General features: G+C 41.2%; 1 pseudogene; it reads right to left on the reverse strand.

Annotated features, from left to right (window-relative positions):
- Positions 1–584: 584 nt before the first annotated feature.
- Positions 585–4313, reverse strand: LOC121158899 (annotated as a pseudogene).
- Between the last annotated feature and the right edge of the window lie 5816 nt (positions 4314–10129).

Below are 10129 nucleotides of genomic sequence, written 5' to 3' on the forward strand. Positions count from 1 at the left end.
AGTGAGAGGAGTCTGAGTTCCCCATCTATGGCATCACCCCAAAAGACTGCAGGTGGGTGCAGTGACATGGGCCTGGAACAGCTGTCCTTGAGCTCAAGCACCACATGCAGAGAAATGCATTTCCTCCATCTGGAATTGCCCTTCACTTACATCTTTCCCTACACACCTCACCTTTGCAATCCAGGGAGCTGCCTGAGACTTGCATTCCTTAGTGGATATAGGGCAGCAGGCTTACCTCAGTAAAGTTCTAGTAGTTCTCCCTTCTTTCTACCCTGTTAGTGAGCCACACAGCATTCTCCATGCTGGGCACAGAGACAGAAAATGCCTTCTCAGGCAGAGAGCATGTAGCCTTGTACACTCACACAGGCACACAATTTCACACATACTCATGTGCACATATACACTCTTAGTCATACACACACTCTTCAAACACATACATGCTCTCACACACTCATGCAGACACATATGCACTCACCCACAAACATGTTCTCAGTGAAACACTCTTGCACAAACTTTCATTCAAAACAGACACATTTATGTGTACACACATTCTCACACTCACAAACTCATACATACTGTTACTCTCACATAGTATTAAACTCACACTCATATCCTTGGAAAAACACAGATTCAAAATCCTGCACACTCATGTACTCTGACATAAACACAGCAAGAATACAGTCCAGGGAGAATTTAACAGCCGGGACAACGTTGTACTCCCTAGAGCAAGAAGAGACTCTCAGCTGAGGCAATGCACTCCATGGGGTATTCTGAATATTAATCCTGTTAATCACTACATGCAAATGTTTCCTCTGCTTTGTGCCTTTATGATGCATAAAACTTTCTAAGTTTCATAAAATCTATTTTAAACTTTATCTCTTGAGTCTGGTGATGAATCCTAGAAATCGATTTCAAATTCATTGCAGGAATCAAGATGGCAGAATAGGGCAAGGACACATTTAAACAAACGGAGAAACATTTAATTAGGATAAAGCAGAGAGGACACATTTCAGGAAATAGGAGAGGATAGAACAATAGCAGAGGTGTACCTGGAGACTAACAGACACAGGAAAGCAGCGGGCACAAAGATGTGGTGTTGCTGTGACTAATACTCCAGTGGCATTCAGCTAACGGGCGATCACAACTCCACCAGCAGCTGGAACTCCACCAGCAACCAGGTGGGAAGGGACTTTCACAGGGAGCTTGGAAGATGAACCCAGACAAAGAACTGTCCACCCTGCTGACCCATTTGATTTGACCAGGAGCAGAGACAGAGCAGCAAATCCCAGAGGGGCACTGCAAGAAAAACCTGGATTTCACAGCACAGTCAGCCCCCTAGTGCTGAATTGGGCGCCATTTTGCTTAAAGAGACAAAGACAAGGGAAAGGACTAAGCATGCACGAGCTGGCAGTGAAGTCATTTCTGACTCAGTGAACTGCATCAACCTGCCACTCTACAGGTTCCACCCAAGACAGGTCTGGGTCGCCCTCAGATCTAATGGCCAGCAGATCAAGAACTTTAGTAGTGGTACGTCAGGTGCCATTTTGTATACTGTGGCAAAAGTTCAGGACTGCAGGGGACAACAGTGAACTGCGCAAGTGCTGAGCTTGCGAGAACTCACTGAGTTCCATATATTGCATGGATCCCACAGGAAAATAATACCAACTGTGGTATTGTATGGGTTAAAATAGGTCCACGTTGGTCGTTAGGCACCCAGACCTAACGTCCAACAGGTTCCCTCAAGATCAGCGCCACCAACAACCTAACTAGATAGGACACCTGGTGTCTCTCTAATCCTGGGACCTGCTCCAACCGGAAGTGGGAGAAAGATTGCAGAGACAACAGTGCAGGCTCAGCACAGTATCACAGGAGGTAGAGATTGGTGAGCCAGGAGTTGGGGCTACGGAGTTCTTGGTGGAAATCTAACATAAGAACCCAGACCTGGAACTTGCTGGAGGGAGTGGCACAATTGGCTGCAAGCAAGGAGTTGTGTACCAACTGCAATAAGTAAAATCACATTGTAGACCTGGGGTGACAGAGCTTAGAAACCTTCTCCAAGAAGAAGACTATGCTAACCAGAAGTGGAATGACCAAGAGCAAAAGAAGAGACAAATTTACAATGGATATTACTAAAAAATCCCTTGCAAAGGAGCAAAACCCTTTGCCAACCTCAGAGTTAACTGAAGAAGACATCGAAAAAATGGGGGTGGGGAACAGAATTCAGAAAACTCATTTTAAAGGTTCAGATCAACAATGAGAAGCACATCCAAGAGTTCAAAGAATTTAAGGAAGCAATAAAGCAAATCAAGGTTTATATATCAGAAATTAAGAACACAGTAGAGCAAATTGAGGTTATAGTGGAGAGTCTCAAAAGTAGAATGAAGCAGAAGAAAACACATCAGAATTGAAAGATATTTCCTGTCATCAGGGGGAAGCAAACAAAACCTGGAAGCAGAGCTGGTCATGCAACAAAAAGTATTCAAGAATTGAAAGGCACTATTAAGAGCCAAATATAAGAGTTATGGGAGTCCCAGAAGTTGCAGAAAGAGAAACTGATTTTACAAATATATTTAATGAAATAATAAAGGAAAATTTCCCTAATTTAGAGAAACAATTGGGAAATAAGATCCAGGAGGGGCACAGAACTCCCAACAGGCTTGATCAAAAGTGATCTTCACCAACACACATGATCATCAAGCTGTCTTCAATTGACCATAAGGAAATGATCCTTAAATGTTCACGTGAAAAAAATCAACTGACATATAAAGGAATGCCAATTAAACTCACAGGAGATCTCTCACAGGAAACTCTACTGGCAAGAAGAGAATGGAGTGACATATTCCAGATTCTGAAAGAAAAAAAATTGTCCCCTAGGATAACATATCCAGAAAGCTTTCTTTTGTCATAGATTAGTAGACTGGATTAAAAAGCAAAACCCATCTATTTATTGTCTAGAAGAGACACACTTCACTAACAAAAATCAGCGGACACTATATTGCATGGGTTTTGTTGTTTTCTGTAAGTTTCAGCTCTTGCAAACACTTTCTTCTGATTAAATCATTCAATGACTCATAGATCATACAGGAGCATCGTTTTCTGCAAGAAGATTCTTGATTTTCATTTCTTCAGCTACATGTTAGTCATTTTTTGAAAATCACTTGAATATGGAGGCAAGTACAATTTCTGAATTCTTAATCTCTATTCTAGTTATATTTGTGTTGTGATAGGAAAAATTAGCTAAATTTACTTTGGTCATATCATATACTGACAGGACAATCTTAATAATAATCCATGGACGTCTTTGGCTTCCAGGTCAGAATGCTTTGCAGGCTCTCCTGGGGGTACTGGCGTGTCTCTCTCAAGGCCCAAAGGCTGGTGCTCCCTGGCTCTGTGACACTTGCCTATTGGCCCCATCCCATCCACCCTTGCGCACATAAAAGAACATGCAGGCACTTTGCTTCAAGGCCTTCCCATCATCCATCTGATACCAGCGGCTGTTGCCAGCTTTGACGTAGTACAGGTAATGTCCTTGGTCATGACACAAGCCCACATCCACAAGGACAGCATAGAGCCTGTACTCCAGTGGCCCCCCCATTCTGCCGAGACAGGTAAGGCCTCATGTCCAAATGGTCAGGATAGTGTACCGGCTTGGCCATTTTGTCATGTGTGAAGTCAGAAAAGTGTTTCAAGACCAATACGAGCACGTCCCCATATGTGTGCAAGGTGAATGTGCTGGAGGCAGGCATCTTCTTGGGGCAGGAAGCACAATCATAGGCATTGTACCTGTCCAGCTCTTCTGGGTTCACCAACTGCCACAAGGCTTCTTGCACATTCTTGGTGGCCTGGATATCCAGGATGATGTCCAGGTAAGGATCCCATGTGTCTGAAGTGTCTTGGCACTGGAGACATGTGACTTGAGACCTCCAGTGGCCTCCAGCTAGCTGATGGCTTAGAGGCTGGTCCTCAATGTGCCCCAGCTTGCAGTTGAGGCCAGGCAGACCTGCTGCCCTGAGGGCATCAAGCGCAAACATCAGAAACTCATGGGCATCTTCTTGGCAGTTTCTGTGAAAGCCAGCAGCCAGTGCCTGACAGGGCTGGATCACTTGGCTGGGACTGTGCAGAGCCCAAGTAAAGTGACTTTCCAGAGTACAGAGCGTGTAGAATTCTGAATGGTGCTAGCAGGTGTGGGAGTGCTCCTGCTATAGCAGATAGTTCACGAGTGGCGGGGTGTATGTCAGACACTGGAGGGCTGCATTCATGTAGCAGGTGTTCCCCGTGTTCTGCAGACCAGCCCCGATGCTGTAAGATTCCATCCAGCTCAGAGAAGCTTCCCCTCTGTTTCCTCTGCAGCCACACTCTTGTCCAGCTGGGGCTCTTTTTGAGGCTGGGCTGATGACTTCCCTGGCACATATAAAGCCCCATCTGGATTCTGTTCAGAACCTCTGTATCTGTCAAGGACCTTGAAATGAGACAAACCCCCGGAGTGGGGTGAAGCAGCCTTGAGCACTACTCCAGGGGCCATGGTCCGGAAACTTGTGCGCTGGCGTTCCACTCTCGGCTTCCCTCTCTGCAACCTTGCTCAGGTCACGGACACTATTCCTCCACTCACCACCCTTATATAGCCTACACGACCCGTGCCCCCAGCTTTGGTGTACTTTGGTGAAAGTACAACTTCATGTCAAAGTGTGTGTGTGTCTGTGTGAGTGTGTGTCTGTGTGAGTGTGTGTCTCTCTGTGTGTATGTGTGTAAGAAAGAGAGAGAGAGTTTGGAGACATGTATGGGGTGGGGAGGATTGGTTCTGTTGCAATCCCACCAGCAGCAACAGAAGTTAAAATCCCCTCAGGATGAAAACCCATCAAATAGGATTTGAGGTGGGAAACTCTGGCTTCCCACACAGGTGCCCGTTCACATTTGGGCTGATTTTTTTTTCCATCCAGCTCCATGCTTGTGGCCTGGGAATTCCATATATAAATTCACTTTGTGTAAGCACGATATAAATCCAACTTGTAATAACAATTATTTCAAAAACCACTTTGTAAAAAAACTGTGCATAACCACTTTGCTTAAGTATGAAATAAATCCATTTTGTATAAGCACGATACACCTTGTAACACGAATTATTTCTAAAACCATTGTGTAAAACAGCTGTGCAAATCCATGATGCATAAGCAGGATATAAATCCACTTGTATAAGCACAATTTAAATCCATTTTGTATAAGTACGATACAACTCGACCTTGTAACAGCAATTATTCCTAAAACCAATTTGTAAAACAGCTGTGTAAAAGCAGATTGTACGAGTCCGATATAAATCCACTTTGCCTAAGCACGACATAAATCCACTTTATATAAGCACAATATAAAAGCATTTTATATAAGCATGATGTAGATTCTCATTTAAACACCGATTATTTCTAAAACCACTTGTAAAACAACTGGGTAAACCTTTAACATAATCACGATATAAATCCACTTTGTATAAGTACAATATAAATACACTTAGTAACATCAATTATTGCTAAAACAATTTTGTAATAAAACTATGTCAAAGCACATTGCATAAGAATGAAATAAACCCACTCTTTTTAAGTACAATATATATCCACCCTGTAACACAAATTATTTCTAAAATAAAACAGTAAATAGACTGTGTGAAAAAATGTTCGCAATCAGGATATAAATTCACTTTGTGTAAGCACAATGTAAATCCAAGGTCTAAGATCAATTATTTCAAAAACCAGTTTGTAAAACAACTGTGCAAAACCACTTAACTTAACCATGAAATAAATCCACTATGTATAAGTATAATATAAATACACCTTGTAGCATGAATTATTTCTAAAACAATTTGATAAAACAATTTGATAAAACAACTTTGCATAAGCCCAAAATAAATCCACCTTGTAACACCAATTATGTAAACACACTTAGTAAAACGACTGTGAAAACCACTATACATAAGCATGATATAACTCCACTTGTTATAAGCATGATATAAATCCACTTTGTAAAAGCATGATATAAATACACCATGAAACACCATTGATTTCCAAAATAAGTTTGTAAAACAACTGTGCAAATCCAATTCGCACAAGCACGATATAAATCCACTTTGTGTAAGCACGATATAAATGCACTTTGTAACACCAATTACACTAAAACCACTGTTGTAAAACAACGTGTAAAAGCACTTTGCATAAGCACAAAATAATTACAATTTGTATAAGCATGATACAAATCCACTTTGTGACTGCAATACTTTCTAAAACCAATTTATAAAACAACTGTGCAAAACCATTTTGCCTAAGCACGAAATAAATCCAATTTGCCTAAGCAGGATATAAATGCACTTTGTATAAGCATGATATGAATCCACCTTGTACATCAATTATTTCTAAAACCATTTTGTAAAATCAACTGTGTAAACCATCTTGCATAATCACAATATAACCGCCCTTTGTATAAGCACAAATAAATCCATCTTGTAACACCAATTATTTCTAAAATCATGTTGTGAAACAACTATGCAACACCACTTTGAATAAGCAGGAAATAATGAAAACCAGGACAGCGGCAGGGGTGGCTAGACAGAAAGGCACCTGCCAGTAGGTATATGGGCTGGATAGTGGGTTGGTTGGATTGAACTAGGCTTCAATGCCCATTGACATGTGCACGAGCTAAATGGGATGTGGGACAGACTGGACAAGCCTGCGGTACATACTGGCAAGCATGGGAACCAGGACAAGGGCAGGCCTGGTGGGGTTTATGGGGAGTCACCTCAACTAGGCTGCAGCTCCCACTGGTTTGCATGAGGGCCGAGTACGAAGTGGGTAGGATCGAGCTGGACTACAACACCCATTGGTTCATGAGGAAGACAGGACTGGAAATAGAACTGATTCAGCAATCGCAACAACCAGCATGTGAATAGGTTGATAGGCGTGATGGACGGTGTTGGACTCTGTACTGCAAACTCACGCAAGAATCAGGTCTGGGATCATCTCAGATGAAGTTTCTTTGGAGATCCCTCCCACTGAATTGATGGTCTTAGAAGCCCAACCAGGAAGAGACTATGTCAGCCAGTGGACTCTGAATAGGTTTCATTGCGTTTGGAACTGCGAGATTGGCTGCAATCCAGAACTGATGAACTATCAAAACAGTTTGAGCAGGACTCTCACAGCACACCTCCCGTTGGGGTTCTGGGATGGGTGGGAGGCTGGGTGAGGCTTTTTCCTTTGTTTCTCCCCTGATCCCAGATACAGGGGGAAAAAAAGATAATATTAGTGTGGAAACAATGGTATTAGCCACTTTCACCATGTAGCCCTTGACCCTTTCTACCCTAATCAACTAAGATTATTTAAAAATAATTTAAAAAAAGAATAAGAGGAAATATCCACTTTCTTTAAGTCCGACATAAATCCACGTTGTATAAGCACAATATAAATCCACATTGTAACAATTATTTCAAAGCCACTTTGTGCAACAACTGTGTAAAAACACTTTGCACAAGCACAATATAAATCCAATTTGTATAAGCACGATATAAATCATCCTTGTATAAAAACAATATAAATCAACCTTGTAACACCAATTATTTCTAAAATCACTATGCATGGGCTCGGCGTGGTGGCGCAAGTGGTTCAGGTCCTCGCCTTGCACGCACAGGATGCCATCTGGGCACCGGTTCTATCCCGGCAGCCCTGCTTCCCTTCCAGCTCCCTGCCTGTGGCCTGGGAAAGCAGTCGAGGATGGCCCAAAGCTTTGGGACCCTGCACCCACGTGGGAGACCCGGAAGAGTCTCCTGGCTTTGGATTGGCATAGCATCAGCCATTGCGCTCACTTAGGGAGTGAATCATCGGATGGAAGATCTTCCTCTCTGTCTCTCCTCTCTGTGTATCTGCCTTTCCAATAAAAAAAATAATAATAAAAATAAATCTTAAAAAAAAAGAAAAGCTGTGTAAACCACTTTGCATAAGCATGATATAAATGCACTTTGAATAAGCATGATATAAGTCCAGTTTGTACAAGCACGTTATGAATCCACTTTGCATAAGCTCAGTATAAATCCAATTTGTAAAAATCTACCTTGTAACACCAATTATTTCTAAAACCCTTTGTAAAACAACTGTGCAAAGCAACTTTGCATACACACAAAAAAATCCAATTTGTATAAGCACAGTATATATCCACTTTATGTAAAAATGATATAAATCTACCTTGTGACACCAATTATTCCTAAAAACACTTTATAAAACAACTGCGTAAAACCAGTAACATAAACACGATAAAAATACACTTTGTATAAGAACGATACAAATACATTTTGTACATAAATTATTTCAAAAACGACTATGTAAAACAATTGTGTAAACCATTATGTATAAGCATGATATAAATCCACTTTGTATAAGTATGATATAGGGCCTGGCGGCGTGGCCTGGCACCTTGTCCTCGCCTTGAATGCTCCAGGATCCCATATGGGCGCTGGTTCTAATCCCGGCAGCTCTACTTCCCATCCAGCTCCCTGCCTGTGGCCTGGGAAAGCAGTCGAGGACGGTCCAAGGCTTTGGGACCCTACACCCACGTGGGATACCCGGAAGAGGTTGCTGGATCCTGGCTTTGGACTGGTGCAGCACCAGCCGTTGCGGCTCACTTGGGGATTGAATCATCAGGTGGAAGATCTTCCTCTCTGTCTCTCCTCCTCTCTGTATATCTGACTTTCCAATAAATAAATAAATCTTTTAAAAAAAAGTACAACATAAATCCACCTTGTAACACCAATTATTTCTAAAACCACTATGTAAAGCAATCGCATAAAAGCACTTTGCATAACTCAGATATAAATCCATTTTGTAGAAGCATGATATAAATCCACTTTGCCTAAGCACGGGATAAATCCACTTTGTGTACGCAAGATTTAAATCCTTCTTGTGGCACCTATTATTTCTAAAACCACTCTAAAACAATTGTGTAAACGACTATGCATACCCAATATGTAACTCCACTTTGTATAAGCACGATATAAATAACTTTGTATAAGCACGATATAAATCCACCTTGCAACAGCAATTGTTTCTTAAAACACTTTGTACAACAACTGTGCAAAACCACTTCGCATAAGCATGATATAAATGCACTGTGTATAAGCATGATACAAATAAAATTTGTATAAGCAGGATATACATCCACCTTATTAACCCAATTACTTTTAAAACCAATATGTAAAACATCCGTGTAAAAGCAATTAGGATAAGCCCGATTTAAATACACTTTGTAAAGGCACGATATAAATCCACCTTATAACACCAATTATGTCTAAAACCACTTCTAAAACAGCCTTGTAAATACTGTACATAAGCACAATATAAATGCACTTTGCATAAGCACAGTAAGAATCCACTTTGTATGAGTACCATATAAATCCACCTTGTAACACCTATTGTTTCTAAAATCACTTTTTAAACAATTGTGTAAATGACTATGTAATAGCACAATATAAATACACCTTATACACGATATAAATTCACCTTGTAACACCAATTATTTCTTTTTTTAATAATTTTTCTTTTTTTTTGAAAGATTTATTTTTATTATTTTCTTATTGGAAAGGCGGATATACAGAGAGGAGAGACAGAGAGGAAGATCCTCCATCCGATGATTCACTCCCCAAGTGAGCGCAATGGCCAATGCTATGCCGATCCAAAGCCAGGAAACTCTTCCGGGTCTCCCACGTGGGTGCAGGGTCCCAAAGCTTTGGGCCATCCTCGACTGCTTTCCTGGGCCACAAGCAGGGAGCTGGAAGGGAAGCGGGGCTGCCGGGATTAAAACCGGCGCCCATATGGGATCCCGGGCATGCAAGGCGAGGACCTTAACCACTTGCGCCACCGCGCCGGGCCCCAATTATTTCTAAAACCAATTTGTAAAACAACTGTGTAAAAATCATTTTGCATAAGTAATATATAAATCCAATTTGTATAAGAATGATATAAATCAATTTGTATAATCACAATATAAATCCACTTTGTATAAGCATGATATAACTCCACCTTGTAGCACCAATTATTCGCAAAACCAATTTTTAAAACAACTGTGTAAAAGCATTATGCATAAGCATGATATAAGTATACTTTGT

Source organism: Ochotona curzoniae, unplaced genomic scaffold (genome assembly GCF_017591425.1).
Source record: "Ochotona curzoniae isolate NIBS_2020 unplaced genomic scaffold, NIBS_Ocur_1.0 contig_3823, whole genome shotgun sequence".
Lineage (NCBI taxonomy): Eukaryota > Metazoa > Chordata > Mammalia > Lagomorpha > Ochotonidae > Ochotona > Ochotona curzoniae.